The sequence below is a fragment of the Cinclus cinclus genome, chromosome 2 (assembly GCF_963662255.1).
Source record: "Cinclus cinclus chromosome 2, bCinCin1.1, whole genome shotgun sequence".
Taxonomy (NCBI): Eukaryota; Metazoa; Chordata; class Aves; order Passeriformes; family Cinclidae; genus Cinclus; species Cinclus cinclus.
Window position 1 is genome coordinate 49,070,555 of NC_085047.1, and position 19,053 is coordinate 49,089,607.

The 19,053-nt window shown below is 40.9% G+C and overlaps 1 protein-coding gene across 1 annotated transcript in view; it reads right to left on the minus strand.

Moving 5' to 3' along the window:
- The window catches only part of LNX2 (ligand of numb-protein X 2), a 59,766-nt gene extending 41,027 nt beyond the window's left edge, over nt 1-18,739 (minus strand). Inside the window, exon 1 of the mRNA XM_062487619.1 lies at nt 18,717-18,739. The gene's annotated coding sequence lies outside the window, so the exon portion shown is untranslated. The remainder of the gene's footprint in view (nt 1-18,716) is intronic.
- Nucleotides 18,740-19,053: the final 314 nt, after the last annotated feature.

Here is a 19,053-nt window from a genome sequence, read left to right on the forward strand (position 1 = left end):
CCCAACCACAACATTTTGAGCATAAGACTGTTACAAAAAAACAAAAAAACAAAAAAAAAAAAAAAAAAAACAAAAAAAAAAAAAAAAAACCCCCCCAAAAAAACCAAAAAAACCCACCCAAAACAAAATAAAACAAAAACACCACACCAGAGAACCATATGATTTAGCAAAATGCCTAGGGCAAATGAATTTTAAAAAAATAATCAAAAAGCACAAACCAGCTAATTTAGAAGAGACTCACTTTACACTTCATGTATGAATAGCCTATGCATTTAAAACAAGCCGAATCAAAAGCATCCCCCTCATTTCTTATTTGTAATTCTCATCACAGGGTCTAACCTGCAGTTAAGGACTCAATGCCCAGCCTCTGAAGAGAAGCATCCTTAAAATGCCGAGCAGAGCTCTGGAAACACCCTGGTACGATTCCTTGGCAGCCAGAACCCAGGATCTGTTACAAAACCTGCAACACAGAGCACAACAGCCCCTTCCCTTCATCACCTTTTTAGTGTACATTTCTTAGCCTTTCATCCCAGTGGAGGCGAGGAGGCAACACAGAACACCTGCCCAAGAGGAGTTAGTCTCCTGGAGGAGGGGATATCACATGACAACAGGGAACTCCAAGGAAAGAGGTTGTCGGCATGCTGGTATACATAAATTAATTTGCCAATGGGTAATTAAAACAGGACCAGTTCCTCCTGAAGCCACTAACCAGCTCTCAGGGTTTGATTCCCTTAAAGCAGCAAATTAATCACCTAAACTCATACGAATATAAGTGAAGCCTTAACAGCTGTGGTTCAGCAAATACTAACCAGAGCAGGAGCCAGTGGAAAAGATCTGCAGGCACTTTCTTACACCGTGTCCTCTTCAAAACCTAAACTTAACATTAAGATTAACTGCGAGCTAAAATGTCGCCAGCAATTTCTCATGAATGCATAATGAAACATTGCTCCTCCACGTAGCACATCAGTTTTGTAAGCACACTCTGCCGTGTGCAGGGATGACCCAGGCAGGAATCCTTACAGGAACTCTGTGCCTATGGTGGCTTTACAACACAGATGGGACACGTTGGGCCCCTGACGTGCTATAAATACTATGTAAAGCAACACAATGTTTGCAAGAAAAACAACAAGGTGGATTATGTAACATTCTTTTTCCTTCTTCCACTTCTTCATTTAAGAAAATTCTGTTTTTCTAAAGAAGAAAATTGAAGTGAAATATTGAAACTGTTTGCAAAACTGCACATACTTTCTGAAAAAGTCTCAATTTCTGGAGAGTTTTATAATTCAGTATCTCAATACTAGAGGTGTATTTAATGCAGAAAGCCCACTTTACATCCTGAAATTGCTTTACTTTTGTCGATTAAAAAAGGAGGGGAAAAAATTACTATGATTTTCTTTCAAATTAACTGTTTCCGGCTTTTTGAATACTATAAAATCAAGCTAATTTGCAGACTCACAAATTACAAACAACTATCTTCCACAGGAGCTTACATAAAGTCTAGTAATTCCACCTGCAAATTGAATACTTGAGTATTATTTTTCCCGTATACTGGACATAATACAAATTACATACAGGATAGTCACTGACCAGCTAAATGTGATAACCACCATATCCCTCAAGACCGCTCTCTTCCTTCACTTAGTTCCATGAAGTGGATGAGAAAAAAAAAAAAAAATCTACAAACACCACGATAAATGAGCGGTAGAAGAACGTTCTCTAGTAGCAAAGGGTTCAGTTTGAGGTCTCAGTGGATGCTTCAGAAGACTTCAGGGTGGCCTTTATAATACCTTCCACTTGAGAAAACATGACTGCAAAGTAAATCATCCCTATGAAAACGCAGCAAAACTGTTTTTCCTGCCTCTTCTTGGCTTGGTATGGCTTTAAACAAACAGGCTTGGATAAACAGCATAATAAAGAGGACTGATGTCATTCTGGTTCACTGAAGAGCTGCATGGCCTAGATGAGACATCACCCCTGGTGAGACCATCAGACCAGTTAAACAAATTCACCAGTCAGAAGGGAGGCACATTCTGCTCCTTCCCATGAGATTAAACCTGTTATGGTATTTCAAAGACAAAACAATAAGAAAACTTTTGACCTCTGCTAGAGACATTTCCAACAGCATTAAAATGACAATGTCAATGATATTTATGCTAGGCTAGTGGTGTTTTCTTTGGGTTTTTACATCTACTTGCAATGCCCCATTTCAGCTGAAGAACCAACACAAACCAATCCCAGCTACTGTATTCCTCTGTGAGCACACCAGTACTACACCTACATGGGTTTCCTTCAGCATATGTCATTAATCAAAATAAAGCCATAGCTGGAAATGGCATTTGCTAAGACAGCACGATTTTTACCATGAGGATCTCTGCTGTATGGAACGCCTTGGTGAAACACCACACAGCAAAGGAAGGGGGTGTAAGCACAGTCCTTACCCTGACAACACAAAAGCTGTTCCACAACCCAGCTCTGCTGCCACAAGCCTCCCTCTGAACTTGCAAGCCTCAGCGCTGCTCCTTCTACGGAGGAAAACAGAGGAAGACAGCCAAAATCTGCCTGCTCAGCCAATGGGCTGAACAAGAATTCTGGGTGTGAGCCCTGGAATTGCCTTCAGAAGCTGTGTCTTCAAAATACCCGAGTGGCTGAAGGAAGCCTGTTCTCCTGAGTGTTGAACCTGTTCCCTCCAGCAATGTGGGGTTTAATGCACAGGTTCTGCAGCTTTAGTAATACTTCACAACACAAAATTTAACATTTTAAGTTTTCATTTAAACTAAGGCATGACATGTGATTGCAAAGAGCAGCTGAATAATAGGATTTACAGGAAAGAAAGAAAAACCTACCACAAAACCTCATATTATACTAACCTAAAAAAATGCATTTATAAAGGAAGAGGTAAACAAGTTTTACCCTCATTAAAAAGTTGAGAAATGTGCACACCACCACTAAAATATAATTAATACACAGCCTTCAGGAGAGTCCAAAGGAGCAATTTAATTAACCACCCACTGGTTTCAAAAATGACAAGAACACACAAAGGTAATGGCACCTTATAATTGAAAATGTCCTGTTTATTTAGCTGAGCAATTGCGCTGGTCTGTGTTGTACATAAATATGAGGAAACATATTTTCAGCTCACAACATTTTAACTTTGTAAGGTGTAACAGAACAATATACTGCCCATGATACAGTCACTGTATACTCCACTTACTTAATGCCTTTACCCAATAATCTCTAGTCAGTGACAATCATAAAGGTTTTAACCCTTATGAACTTTTCTGATGGGCTTTTTCCATGGCCTCTCCAGAAATGTGGAAGAGTTGAAAGGGGAAAAAAAGCCCAGTTTTACTGATATGTCACTTCAAACAAACTATTGCCTAATTTAGGGACTTAGTTAATATCTGTAGTTCTGCCATTTTCATACAATGGGACCCTCTGCAAGCCCCATGAAGTATTTCTGCTGATGATCTTCTAATTTTCTCACTTTCTTTTCTTTCACGTGAAAAAAGCTTCCTTTCAGCTACTGCATCCTTTGTAAAGGCTAAAGAGAAGCAGCTCCTCTCATCAAGGTAGAAAAAGAACATAGCAAAACATGTGAAAGCCTCTTCCCTGTTTTTTTCAGGCAACCTTTCAGGGATAAAGCTAGAATTAATATTCCTTTTTGCATTCAGAAAACTCAAAATGCCTTTGTGCTGCTACATTACAACCATCAAAGGCTATTTGACTGAAGATGAAACAGAGCAACATCTGAATTTATGAGCTGCTCATCTCCCTGTCTAATGGACACATTAGAACTGTTCAAAAGAGATGTGGAGAAACTGGAGAAGGCCCAGAGAGGTGCCACCAAAATGATCAAAGGACTGGAAAGCCTGCCATATGAGGAGAGGCTGAGAGAACTGGGTTTGCTCAGCCTTGAGGAAAGGCTTAGGGGAGACTTTATCAACATGTTCCAGTACTCAGAGGGTGGCTACAAAGAAGCTGGAGACTCCTATTTTACAAGGAGACACATGGAAAATATGGGAGGTAACAGGTACAAGTTACCTCTGTGAAGATTCTGATTGGACACAAAAGAAACGTTTTTCACAACGAGAAGATTCAGCCAGTGGAATAATGTGCCCGGGGAAATGATGGATTCCCAAATGCTGGACACTTTTGAGATGCAACTGGAGAGGGTGCTGCACTGTGTTGTCTAGGCTGTGCTTTTGTCAAGAAAGGTTGGACTAGATGGTCCTTGAGGTCCCTTCCACCCTGGTATTTTTCTGATTTTATGATTTATACTTGCTTTTGGACATACATAATTTAAAATAACAGACTGAAGAGATTCTTCAGGCATAAAAGTCTCCATGGCAAAGCTGGCTTGCCCGACTTTTAAAAGGCCTTTCTTACAGGCCTTTCATACAATGATCCTCAGCAGTCCAACACCACCACAGCAGCACGGTACATTCATCTCAGATCTCTCATCCCACCTGTCCCCCTTATCAGCCACTGTGTAATGACACCAATGACTTTACATAACATTGTCTCCCTGCCCACTTAATATAGGAAAAGCACTCCTCAACAGAAATTGCAGCATTAAATGTTGATCCCAACAGCATCACTGCACAATGGAATACCTGAAGCGATTAGTTCATGTGTACACATTAAATATACATTTCTGCAATGCTGGATCCAAGAGTGAAATCTTTACCTAGTGGTATTAGCTGGTCATATTGACTGTTCCTGAGGGTTTCCTATCATTAGGTGTTTATGATATTTACTCAGTCTGTAGCAAACCGTTACCAGGCATAGCTAGCTGGATTAGCTGCCCATCAGTTATGCCATCAGATATGCAAACATCTCTTCAAAATGATGAAAGCTCCCATTACATTTATGAACTATGGTTTACTTACCAATCAGATGAGGAAAAAAGAGTTCTTGAATAAATACCATAAAGCATCATCTAACATTTTTTCTAAACATTTTTTTCTTATCGAAGTCTTTCCAGCTTTCGCATGTTAACTGAAAGCATTCACATCAGAGACTGGCAGGTCCTAGGTACCACCTGTGCCCCACACCCCAGCAACAGCACCTTTGGGTTCCTTGTTACTACTCCCTTTGGTCCTCAAAGGACCTTTGGGCACATTACTACAGGATTGAGTACAGCAGTGCTTTCCAATGGTTAATCATGGTCACTGCTGCATGTTTCCAGGATGCATTCACCCTGTGAAAACGGCTTGCATTTTCCTCTTCTAAATGTTACAGAAAATACACTGCTTAGATTCTTTTACATCATTCAATTGCCTGCAGCTTCCAAAACAATCTGGAGTGCTCAAACTGGGTTGTTTCTAATGTTTACTACTGAAATGAACTTAATCAGAAATAGTCACCTTCTTCCATGCCATAAATGCATTTTGAAAGAAAATCATACTCCACAAGTCTCTGAAAGAACTCCATTTACCCATGGTATTTCTTCCTAACAACTGCACTCAAAGTTTCTCCAGTGGTCTTACCGGCAGTAAGAGCCCACCCACAGTACATGGATTCCACCTGCAAAGTTAATGAGGTAAGAAGCATTAGGAAAGATACTGACCACATCTAGAAAAAAACTTAATCATACTGTACTTGTTACAAAGTAACAAGTGGGGAAAGTGGGAAAAGCTCTCAAAGATAAGCAGTGTTTTGTAAATCACCAAAAGTCATATGGGATGCAGGACAGATGGAAAGTAAGTAGTGAGTCCTCACTAGCACCGAAGAGCTCTTAATTCTTCAGAAAATATCAGAACTTGCCATTGCAGCAAGCAGAAATACCAGATATTTATTGAAGGCTACCTTCCTCAAAACCTTCCTGTAGGAATTCCTGTACTGACTGTTTCTTTTTAAGTAGGTTAAAAGCTGCCTATTCTGCCCCCCCACTCCCCCCCCCCCCAATGCTAGGAAGATTACTTTTTCTTTTATAACAGCATTCTCCCAAGTTCTCTCCTACACAAGTTTGAAGAGAGCCAAGGTGGTCTGCAGCTTGTTTATGAAACTCATTATCTCCCCAGTCAGCCCCAAGGGACACGCAGTAGCTGGCCGTCCTTCCTCCTGGGGTGATCCCTCAGCCCACTTCTGTGGAATGTGGGATGGATGCAAGGAGATAAGTTATTAAGTGATCAAAATACACAGAGAAAAATAATTCATTTTAAGTATTACATGAGGGATATAAGTAGTCTATTAATTGCATCTTCTAGATTAATTCCTAATTCCATCAGGTCATGGCACAGTGAAGTAATTTAAATCAAGGGATTTAACAGCATTTTGAATTAATTTAATAATGCTAAACCTTACTGTATATATTCAAGTATTTAACTCACAAGAGCTGCTTTTTTTACCATTCTGTAGTATTAGTTTAAAAATCAAATGGATTTCATTACCATTCCTGGTAGAGACCCTTATTTAAATTTTACAAGAATAATGAAAATAAACAATACCATTTCATATTTAAATATAACTTAAACCTTTAAACTTAAAAGAGATCAATTAAATCATATAGCTTACTATTACAAAATTAATTATTTTGGTGCAGTAATATTGCTCTTTTCCCATCTGTCCCCACTGCCGCCAAAGGCTCCTTTGATTTCTACCACTGAACAACCCTTCCATTTGCTGGTACTCCACCACAGCACATAATTTTGAAAGCAGCAGAGTCTTGCCTTGAGCTTGGATCATTGCCCCCAAAATCTCTTTTGCATTCTCAAAACCAGAATAAATAGAAAATGAAGTATTTTCCAGCATGGTTTTTCAGTTTCTCTGCACACCAGCAGTTTGACTACCTCATCAACAGGCCTGCTCAGCACAGGGCTTACTCTCGTAAAACCCACGCAGATTCCTCAACCCAGCAGCTCAGACAACACTTGCTGTCTTCTAGCAAGTACCTGCTGCTGACTGCTTCCATTTCGACAGGCTTTCCTGTGGAAAAAGAAGCAGCATGGCTTCTGCTTGTATGGGCAACCTTCAGGATGCCTTTCACTAGTGCTATCTCATTTCACATTTCAAGAGAACGGAAGAACACAGGGCTCAGGTAACTTGTAGCTCACAAATACACATCTTATGCCATCTCCCTATGTCTCTACTAGCATCATAGCTGGAGGGTTACTTTTAAAATGTCTTATGTATGTATGTTACCTGGTTTTAATGAAATAACAAATAGAAAATTCTACTCAAAGAAAAATACACAGACTCTCTGGTGTAAAACTGTCTGGGCAAACAACTTTAAAATTCATTAAGGACATCAAATGTCCTTAAACTCAATTTTCTGAATTGAGGAGAACCCACTCTAATGGTACATTTCCTAGGTAGTTCCTTCCAGAAGAATCACATTAAGAGTTGAGGAAAAATTTAGTTCTTTCCATGCCAAGGCCCACATTCCCTTTTTTATAAACTCAAGGATTTCTAAATACACGTAAACATATTAAATAAATAAATTAAACAAAAGAAAATTTTTCTTCCAGAATCACTTTGCAGTGTAACGAGAACGGTACTTTTCCTTTACTGCATTATTATTTTCTGGTACTAACCCAAAAGTTCACACTGTTTTCATTTCTTTATTGCCAATAGCCATCTAGGAAATGCTGCCATCAGTAGTAAATCTACATGAAGTCACACTCCTCTGGTGCATTTTGTGAATAGCAATCAGTTCACAACATAATCCTGTTCCGTTTAAATTCAGTTTATTCTTCAATTACTCCGCTAGCCCAACTCTAATTTATTGTATTTTCTGGTACATTTGATTTTGAATATTATGATATCCTGGCTCATGCCATTAGAGAGGAAACATAAAATGGTGAGGATGTCTAGGGACAGCTGAGAGTAAGATAGCAACAGCCTGGAAAATTAACAATACTACTGTCTGTGCTCAGCTAGACCGCTCCTGCATTAGCACTAAAAAAAAATTTGTCAGTATTTCTCTAATATAGACTTGTCATATAGGAATAGCCTCAGAGGCACCATAAAACCCCAGGCAGCACAGCAGGCAGCTGGGGTGGTTGGGTGGGCAGACAGCAGCCTCTGAGCCCACTGGGGCAGCTCAGCTGCAGAAGAAAGGGAACACCAGCCCTGCCGCTGCTTGGAGCTCCCCAAAGAAAGAAACCAACACAGTTCTAAATGCCATCAATACTATATACATTGATTTTTTTGGTTGGCTTTTTTTAGCCTTCCACTGTCTCAAGTCCTAGCTACCATTTCTTTTTCCCAGCACCCAAGGTGAAATGTGAGGCAGCAGCCAGAAGCATGCTCAGAGCAGCTTTCTTGAGGAGCTGGGCAGAAGATAGGGCTTCACCTTCCCTTCCAGCTTGGTGACCGACTGCATTAACCTTCAGGGCACGCTGCCAGCCCCACCTGCTTACTCAGGCTTTTGCCAAAAAGGGAAGTTCTCACTGCACTGCTTTGTCCTTTGAAGGTCCAACCTCTTTCGCTTACTTCTTTCTACTGCCTAACATTTGGCATTCAAACTCCTGAATCCAGAGAATGGAGGAGCAGTCCTGATGGAGAAACATCAGACTCTTGTATTCATATCCGACCTTTTTCCCTACAGCAGATTCTGACAACCTCAAACATGAAAAATGCTTATGTTTCTGCACAGCTTGCTCTGTCCCAAGAAATTCCACACTGGGTTTTGAAAACAATGTGCATTTTCCTTTTGTCTGTTGCTCTGAAAGCCTGATAACAACTTACCAAAACAACACACAAGAGTGAATGCTTTACAGGGAAACCCAGGCAGGCAGGCCCATAAGGGACTGCCAGCATTTGAAAAGAAGTTGCAGTGGGGGAAATCCGGCTGGACCCAAATCCTCACTCACAACTTTGTCCTCCAGAAAAAAATCAAGCAGACTCATTTTCCCCTAAAGGAAAATAAAGTTTTCGGCTGTCCCTAAGCTGTCTTGTAGCTCAGGCAGCATTGCCAACTCCTTCTAAACCTCATAAGCAATAAAGATTTTATAAATTATGTAGTTGCTGCAACTGTTGCATTAAAAAGACAATGTCAAAAATTACATGTAGCAATGCCTATAATTACATGGAGCTAATTTACAAAACTAAGAAATGCCATGTTTTAGCTTATTCGCTGCCTTTCAGTTTTCCCTTGTTTCTCCTGAACTTATGCTGTAAACCAGTTGCTAGTTTCTGTTCTGAAGTTCTTTTCCTCTGGAACTCAATCCCACACAAAGGATGGACACAAAAGGGAGTGGCATAAGGGATGCTTAAGCATACTTCCACTGTTAAGTTGCTTGATTTGACACTTAGGAAACCCCACTGAAAGACTGAAAGTTATTGGTGTATGAAAAATAAGGAGTACAGTTACAGCTTGCGAAGCCTGACCGAATCAGAGCAAATCAAATCAAGCCATATTTAGGTGGGATGAAGGACTGGGACAGAGGGACTCTCCCCTCCTGTTAAGTACTATCACATGCCCCAGTGTAATGAAACATTACCACCATGATCAGAAAAAAAGCTCCTCTCATTTTGGTGTGCTGGTACCAGAAAAACACACCACCCAAGTTCTTCAGAAGCAATGACAACTCTGGCTGTAACCATTTTCTCTTCTCAGTCCTGTGTACTCGTAAGTCACCTGCCTGTGCTTACACTGCAAATCAATGCACACACTCCACTGTCTCCCTGCCCCTGCTCTCATTATCCCGTGTTTGAAACAAATCTTGAACTGAGATTGGAGACTTGATTTCAATTCCCAGTGGGCAGAGTAATCATCAATAATTGATGCCAGTTGCTTTCATTTGGGGCACTGCCTTGGGCGTGCAACAGAGAGTTACGGTATGCACCAAGGAAGGGAGGATTTGTATATAAAATGATTTGATAATCTGAAAAAATCCCTCAGTAAACAAAGGAAATTTACAGATAATCGTATTAAAGATTAGAGTTGTTTTAAAACAATGCAGAATGTATTTGAGAACATCTGGGGGAAAAGATGGTAGTACTAAGAGCAAAATCTTTGGGGAAAATATTCTCCCCCTCAAACAGGAAACAGTAATTAATTCATTATTAAAACCTAATCCTTGTCAATTCATGTTAAATCAGAGCACTTTTTCTAATAAAGACTTATCACCACACTTAAATGCAATTTTATAGATGAATACTTAAATATATTTGCATACAGTTTTAACTCTGATTAAATGATTGCTTGATTATTCAATTTTTTAATTGCTTCCAATTTATTTCAAATTTGAGAAGCAGGATACTTTTATTTCAGAAAACTAATATTAAATAAGGACAGAACAACCTGTGGACTAAGAAAAAAATATCATTATAGCAAAAGCCATTTGATGTCTTTCCTTTCATGTTTAGTCATCAGCTGGAAAATGAAGAAAGTAACTCCTTTTATCTTATACAAAGATTACTATTTTTCCACCACCCATCTACTGTGTTCCAAAGCTTTGGTGTGGCAACTTATGTGAAAATCCCCACAATGAAACCCATAAACTGTTCAAGACATTTTCTATAACCAGTATTGACAATTAACAGTACTGCTCTTATATCTGAACATCTCATGATTGAAGCACCTCACTGCTGTAACAGCTGACAGTGTCTATTTACTTCACACCTAAAAAGTAAAAACTACAAAACTGAACAATAAATTGGTGAAAACCTGGATCAGATTTCTATAATGTCTTTCACTACTGTATTTCTGCTCCATTCTTCCATAAAAATACTTAATGTTAGAGCTAAATCTGGATTTCTAAGGATTTCTAAGTTCTGCAAAGAAAAAAAAAATGAAGAAAAAAAAAGAGAAAGTACAGGGCTTGTTTTTTTTCCTTTTTACACTGTTTTACTTCTTTACATACAGAAATTAGTTTTATATATACACACACATGTAAAGTTCAGTGACAAGCAGAATGTTAACCAGATCTGTACAAGCAGCTCTTGAGCCTTAGCAAAGAAAGCCTATCAAGGATGCTTTGCTTTAACCATATCATCATAACTCTCCTGAATTCAGTGACTTCCTTGGGAGCAGAAGCAGGCAAAAAGACTCTCATGCCCATAAAGGACCCTGTCGAGCAACCGCTGTGGATTCAATTGTACAAGCCAAGCTACAGGGATGGCAAAATAGGACTCAACATGTGATACATCACCTGAAAAATTATATACACCGGATAGAAATTGCTCCTTATGCACATGGGTGCATTGTAGTGAAGTCCCTTCTTTCCTGCATATCAACTTAACCTGCTTAGCAGGTTTTCAGGTAAATACAGACTCACCTATTGGAACATTATAAAACAAACCAACTTCTTTATCCTCAAAATCAGTATCAGCTAAAACATAACTCTCTCTCCTCTTTGACAATTTGAGGCAAAAATAAAAAACTCAGCACAAGTTGACATTACTGTGTGAAATAAGTTGCCTTCACTGAACTTGAGGTTTACATAAAGGCTTCCTTCACCTGTTGTGAAACTCATATCTTATTGGTTGTAGAAGGCAACAAGTCAAGCTGTACCCAAAAGTTCCTAGTCAAGCATCTTCGACTTTGTAACAGAATAACACTTGGGAACATTTCCTGGCTTCACAGCTTTCCAAACTTTTCAAAATACATGTTAGGAAAGCATTACACTTCCACAGCGTTTCTCTGGTCAATGGCACATATCCCTTACTGCAGAAGAAAGGACTGTTAACAGTTTTCATTTCACACTCCAGTAACCCAAAATCTTATGTTACCACTCTCTTCAGTGTTACTTTTCCCACAGATTCTCTTTTTCTGCTTACACGGCAAGACAGCTCAGGTCAAATGCCCAGACAAGCTGTGCTGCTGATTCTCCTTTTTACCACCACTGAATCACCTTCATTTTTGCTTCACCGCAAAGTTATTTTCCCTGCAAAAAAGCAGGAGAGCCACATTCAATAGAAAGACAGCAGCTACAGTCAAAATGGATTTCAAAGTGGGAAAAAACCTCTCTTCACAATTAAATCCTTAAAGATTATTTATGCAGGATCATTCAGACACTGTATAAATGCACCATGACAGGTATATATGCTGCTGTTCATTTGGTGAAGCCTTATTCAGCTTGTGTCCCTTCCAGCTACAAAATACAGAAGTATCAGCGCTGAGCAGACATGCTGAGCCGCCCTCCTGGTAGCAGGAATGAAGAGTAGCTACTTTGCCAGACAAAGTAGAAATACACGTTTTTTATTGGTGGTTTCAAAAAAAGAAACATTTGGCAGTTGTCACTGAATTCTTACGAAGCTTTCTTATGTGTACATATAGACCTAACTTACACAGTTTTAAGACATTTGCATGAAATGCATGACAGATGCACAAGTACATAAACTTATCTGTATTTTTAGCTTAATCAAATCTGAATCTCAGTCTAGCTTTACCTATAACATCTAAAAGGAATTAAAACAGCTAAGAAGCAAACCTAACATCTAAAGACACTGAATACTGGTTTAATACTAGGCTGAAAACCCTGTGAATTTTAAACCTTCGATCTTCATTTGAAGCAGAAATGACAGTTTAGCAATGGACTAATTGTAAGAAGTCCAAGAATTGACTGGTACTAATTTTTAATTAACATAAAGACAGGAACGAACTATTTTACTAATTCATTGGGTGAGCCTTCATTAGCTTCTGTCAATAACAATAACAGTAAAAGGATGAGAAAACTGCTCTAGAACAAAAGACATAAAAGCAGGAAAAAGAGACCAGACAGAAGGAAACCCCCATCAACCTGCTCCGGAAGAAGCTTGACTGAAACAGTTTTTTGAGAAGTTTAAAAGAAAAAGTTCAGTGCAGAACTGGGGCAGCCCCCAGGGCACAGTGTGGGTTTGGGTGATAGCTGTGATGCACATGCACAGTGCCAAGGGTATTTAGAGCTGTTCAATCAGGGCAGGGTTTACGGCAGACTCTTCAACAAGATCAGAAAGCTTACACAACACATCAGGATCTATGTGGTCTTGTGATGATGCATCGATCAACTTTCACTTGTGGTTAATTCATTCTGGTTATAAACAAGTGTTAAACAACTCAATTTTCAAAAGCAATATAAGAGAAAATTACATGGGGCAGGGCAATAGATCCAGTAAGAAGAGGCAAGAAGATAAAGAAGGGTGGGCCACTAGTAAACAAAGGCAGAAACTTTGAAGTAACAATAAGGAATCCTCCTCTGCATGAAGTGGTAATAGTCTTAACTGGTTTGGATTTTTTCTGTAACTTTTAACCTCCAAATGAATAGAGGCAACTTAGCAAGATGCACACTTAAGTATTTAATCTATCACAGATATTCAGTGCACCACCCATGAGGCACACCCAGACATTAACGTCTCCAGCATCCTCCTTGAAATGTAACTTGCTTTAGATGGAGGCTACTTGGCTGTAAAATGGACTTAGAATGCACTGCTCTGCACAGGCTGTTACTGATGGCAGTGGAAGAACCAGCTGTGTTGAAGTCAGAACGTGGTTAGCTTCAGAGACTTGTAGGGGTTATGGGTTTTCTTCTTGGTGTTTTGGTTTTGCTGGTCAATTAGAGGAATTATTTGGATGGCCTGACCATAGCCACAGAAACCCCCACAAGAGGCTCTATTCTACTGCCACGACAATACAGCTCATTTCATCTGGGGACTGCAAGGTATGGAGACAAAAGCACTTTCACTTCGTGACAAAGTAAAATGCACCAACAAAAGTGGCTCACCGATACCAGCCAAGTTTTTTTGTTGGGTTGTTTTTTTTAATTAAGACCTTGTTCAGGAATGCCAACCAAAACCTGATGGCCAGAAAAATCAGGGCACCTGGATTCTGAAACACTGCTTTGTATCATAGTGAAAGCCTCCTGAGCTGGTCCTTTCAAAGCAAACATAACATTCCTGTGGCAGAACACAACAGCTTATCCAAGCACAAGCCAGCAAACACAGAAAATTGCTTTCCACAAACTGGTTTCAGTACACAAGTCAGCCTCCATAAGCTCTGGATGAATTTAAATTTTCTTATGTTGTGCCAAAAAACCACTGCCGCACCAGCTTTCTCCTTGTTATCTATGAACTCTGAAACAAGGATGAGCACCAATCTGAAGAACAAAGAAAGCTGCAGGAAGGTAGCTTAAAATCCTCCATCACCGATATTCCCTGGTCTTTTGAGGCCAGTTTTTGACAATGACGTTGCAGTAAGAGAGGGCTGTCTGTGGCAGAGAGCTCAGATTCAAGCAAAAATTGCATGCGAAGAACCTAACAAAAATCTACACAATGAGTACAACTGCAAGAGTCAATAAAAGTGTCAGCATTTAAGAACACTGACTTGAACCCAATAATAAACTGTGCTTACTCCCAATAGTCTTCTAAAGAGCCAGCCCCTGGGAATACATAACACAGGCATCCTGACATCTTCCACTGGACTTGTGCAACCTCTTTGGAGAAGGTCATGGGAACATGCAGTGGTAGTGTGATCTCAGGGGCTGGGGTACACAGCCTGCATCACACTTCAAAATCACTCCCACTGCAAGGAATGTACAAAGCAGAAGCAGGAAGCATGTAGCTCATTTTCCCCCACTGTGCAGAATAATATCTGACAGCACAACACCACTCCAGGCAACACAATCCAAAATCCTGTTTTGCCTTTCTGCAACTACTGGGTGCCTCCCTTTGCCCAGGCACATATGGGTTCTCCTTTAACATAGACCACTTTTCATTGCGCTCTATTGCTAGAAAAAAAATGATAAGTCATAGTTCCCTCTGTTTCATTATCTAGAACTACTTATTACTACCATTTACAACATTGTAAAACTGGATTAGTTCATATATTGGATATAGTACTTGAGCAAATTGCATTTTGTTCCACAAACAAGGGTTCTTCTGAAAAATTCTGTACAGCCCATCAAACAGGGTGTCAAGCGTGTCAAATCTCTCCAATGAAATACAAAAACACTTCCAAGTGACAAAAGATCCAACAAGAAGAGGTGCTATGCTGAATCTTGTTCTCACCAACAAAGAGGAGCTGGTATGGAATGTGAAGCTAGGGGGGAGCCTTGGCTGCAGTGACCTTGAAATGGTTGAGGACCTTAGGGCAGCGAGCAGGGAGCACAGCAGGCTCAGTACTCTGGGCTTCAGGAGAGCAGACTGGGCTCTTCAGGGATCTGCTCAGTTGAGCATCATGGGATAACATCCTTGAGGGAAGAGGATCGCAGAAAAGCTGGTTAATATTCAAAGATCACCTCCTCCATAATGGGGCTTTGACCAACCTGCTCTAGTGGCAGGTGTCTCTTCCTGGGGATTGAAACTCGATCAGAAAGGTTCCTTTCTACCCAAACCATTCTGTGATGACTCAATGATTCCTCTCTGTGGAACAAAGTAAAAACAGCCAGGCAAAATACTACATCTATCACTCCATCCCAAAGTGAACCAACTCTTCCTGGGTAAAAATTACCTTCCATGTAACATTGATCTGACCCATTTGTAATTTAGTAATTACTTTCCTACTCCATTTAGTCTGGTTTATTGTGATGACAGTGAGAAAATTCTAGACAATCTTAACAACATGCCACAAATCCAGAGCAACATCAACTTTTGAAGCAAAAATGAGATTACAAATATTGAGCTATGTTACCCCAAGTTTCCATGTCAAAAATAGTTCCCACTATTTGTATGGGAAAAATGCAAAGTAATTCGAAGTCTTGTATGTTCACAAGTTATCTGACTTTATATCAAACAGCTGCATACTTTGGCTCTTGTGTTTACCACCTAACACAGAGCTCAGCAGGAGAGACTCTGTAAGAGATTCTGCTCCTGTTCCAGCCTGCAAATTACTTGCTAAACTGACATCAGTTGAAATAAGCATCTATGAGAACATAAAGGACTGACATCTCTGGTACCAGCCAAAGTGCTTCAGAAATAAAAGACATGCCTGTAGTATTGCACAGCACATTACAAGGATGAAGTCAGCTTGGGTATAGTCTGATATCCCCTGTAACACAACAGTGGGGCTGGGGGCATCTCCACATATGTTGAGGCACCGACCCATCAGCCACCTACACCATCTCATGCAGAATACAGAGCACTCAGTATGAAAACACACAACAGGTTCAGCCCCTGAATTTTGCAAACACTAATCCCGACCCTAAAAACATTTACATGCAGGCTTATCATTAAGCCTAAGAACAGATCCTGTAATTCCAAAAGAAATACTTAGATCTTTAAAACTAGGCTATATGCAAGCACAAACATCTACAGAATTAGGACCAAAAAAAGACAAAAGCACGCTTCACAATGTTATTAATTTTTTTCTTGCTCCCTAAAAACCTTGACCTATTATATAACTTAATACTAATATTTAAAAGCATTTTCATCTTCAAAAGGCACCACAGTTTCTGAAGGATAAATTACACTGATCTAATAATGCAATTAAACAGCATCCAATTCAATGGTGTCACATTAAAAATGCTTCTGCAAACCAAATCAACAAAGAATTTTCAAATATCAGAGACAAGCCACTGCCATATCAAATAGGCAACAAACTTCCTCTGGTGCCTTTCACACCAGGGAGCATCTTAACACCCAATGCATGTTGTTTTCTTATTAGTTACAGCTCTTAATGTCTAGTATCTCTTTAAACAAGCAGCATTTTGCTGATGCAAGGCAATAATTTATATTAATTAAATGTCTAGCACACGTCATGTCTTTCTACATTTCACTTTGATACTGTTGGTATAACTTCTTCCCAGTTGCTTTCAAATATGTTAACATTTTTTAGAAGTACAGATAAATAAGATTAAAGAAGAGGGGGATATTTTGACATATTTTCAAGTATACAGTTTTATACTAGTAGTTAAAAACCTTCTGCTTTTTTTTAGTAATACAGGCCTATAAATATATACCAAGATTGGGACTGCTCAGCATGGATAAAGGCTTACAAAAAAAGAAACTTTCACTCAGGTGATCAGTAATTCTGTGAGAGTGCACAACAAACAAATGCCAAATGTTGCAATATCAAGGCCACCATTTTTGGCAATACAGGTTTCAGTAAGCTTATTTTTTAACCTGTCTCAGGAGAACAATACTTTCCCACCCAATCACCAGCTTACATTCCTCTTGTAAAGTTTTGTCCTTAAACTGTCACATGTTTTTTGTTGTTTTGGTAACAGAAAAGTCAGGCGCAGTGTTAGGAAAAGATACCATGTTTACAAATATCAGACCTGAGTCCAAGGCCCTGGGCTCCCTCTTGCTGAAGTCACCAAGCAAAGTTAAGGGTGAGTACCGTTAGAAATTCAGTACTGAAAACTCATGGCAAAAACATGAGCTTTTTAAAATATCCATAGATTTCAGAATTGCAGCAGTACAAGCACTTTAAAACATAATATTACAACCTCCTTTATTTTTTTTTTTTAAAAATCTACTTGAGTACAATAGTGTTATTTGCAGCCTCTGACTCTGGAGTTAATACGTTTATATTGTACTGTGTTCAGGAGAGAGGATTCCTTACTCAGTGATCTGATAATTAAAAAAAAAAAAAAGAGTAATTATAAAGGACTCCTACTAAGTCTTACAGTTCTAGCAAGTACACTGATATAAGTTGTTTCCATTTTGAGGAAATTTGTTTTAACAAAGTCGGGGCAGCATATGGTACTAACGTTTATTTTCCAAGTGGTAGGGACACTAACCAAAAACCATCTGATGTTTCTTCCTAAGCCTCCTTGATCTGCTGCTGGATTGCAGCTTAGAATAAAGCATTACAAAGCCAGGAGAAGTGGGTAGAGGAATAAAAAAATAAAATCAGTAATTCAAGGTGTTTATTTAATGAGACTGTAGCTAGCTCAGACCAGTTACTATTTTGAACAGAAGTTCAAAAGTAATTATGATTGGAAATTTATTTCCAGAGACTATCAAATGTAGTCCAAAGCTAATCCCTCACAGAGATTTTTTATTTTGCACACAGACAAAAACCAAACCCCTAATATCGTGTAATTAAAGGAGGAATTAAAGGAAGCTCAGAAGTACTTAACAGATTTCTAGAGAAGTAAGCAATCAGCACGATGCATTATGAACACGGTAAGAAAAGTCACCAGGGACTACCAGAGCTCCAGGAAGGGTTTTCCCAGATAGCTGATCAAGTACTACGATTCCATCAAGAGCAGTGATAATTTTAAAGCACGCCTTGTTAAAAGTACAAAAGACGAAAAGTTTTCTAACCACATTTTCAGTGCTAAGAGCTAACAAATGCGGGGGGAAACCAGAGAGTGTGGGTCAGAGCTCCGAGGGCTAGAGTGAACGTCTGGAAATAGCTGCCAACCACACGGAGTCCAGCGGCATTTCGCAGCCAGCCCCGAGTTCCTCTGGCGCAGCTGTAAAACACACAACCTGAAACCCGCTCCTGCAGCAGGGGCTCGCTCGCAGCTGTTCCTCTGCCTCCCCCGCACGCAGTAATCTGACTCCTTTCCAGGAAGGAGCTTCTTTAATAAAGCCACACGAGAGCAGCATGGGTGCATCGGAGGACCCAAAACCAGGCGCTTTCCGAGTGGGTCTCCGGCACCCGAGCCCACAGCTCAGCTTCGCAGAGACGCGCTGCGGGGAGAGCCGCCGCCGAGCTCAGCCCCGCCGCCGAGCCGGGGGCTCCAGGGCGGGGACGCTGCTCCCAGGCTCCCACCCCAGCCCCGCACGGCGGCTCTGGGGCCCGGCCCCTCTCCTGTACTTGTTGCCAGCGCAGAGCGGCTCAGCCCAGCCCCGCGGTGCCGCCGCCAGTGAGGGAGGCAGAGCGGGGCAGAGAAGTTACTCACCGCACCGGCTCCGCGCCGCGCTCTCCTCCTCAGCCGCGCCGGCTGCGCCCGCCCCGCCTTGGGGAAAGCAAACTCCGGGCAGCAGCACTTGGAGAACGTGTCTCGCCGGGCCGGGCCGGGCCGGGCCGGGCCGGGCCGGTGCTCCCGCCTCCGCCCCCCGCCGCGGGCAGCGGCGCGGCCCAAGTGACAGCGGCGCTCCGCCACTCCGGCGGCGGCCCCGGGCGCGGGGCCGGGCGAACCGCAGCCTATGGCAGCGGGGCCGGGGCGGGACGCGGCGGAGCCCGGGGCCGGGGTGTCCCCGCCGCTCGCCTGATCGGCTGTGCCGAGCCCGGAGCGG